Source organism: Copadichromis virginalis, linkage group LG13, assembly GCF_057382275.1.
Source record: "Copadichromis virginalis isolate Kocher_CV1m ecotype Utaka linkage group LG13, C_Virginalis_male_GT1.1, whole genome shotgun sequence".
Taxonomy (NCBI): domain Eukaryota; kingdom Metazoa; phylum Chordata; class Actinopteri; order Cichliformes; family Cichlidae; genus Copadichromis; species Copadichromis virginalis.
This window is the reverse complement of record NC_140630.1, coordinates 11,276,574-11,276,854: the sequence shown is the minus strand read 5'-3', so window position 1 is coordinate 11,276,854 and position 281 is coordinate 11,276,574.

Genomic DNA, 281 nt, shown 5'->3' with positions numbered 1-281 from the left:
CTTCTGCGTGTTTATGTTTGGTTTGTGCACTCATCCTCAGCCTTCACATTCACTTACACGATGGAGTTCACTGGAGCTCTGCAGCTGCTTGAAAATTAAACTGGAAGTGTAATTTTTCTTTCTTTTTTTGTGTGTATCATCCTTCGCATCACGGCTATTTTGGCAACACACAATGCTCCTTTATGCAGAAATATTAGGGGGATATTAAGTTTATATATCAGCATAACTTAGAAAACATGCTGGTTTACATCAGAAGTTCCTTCTTCTGTACCTTAATTTGT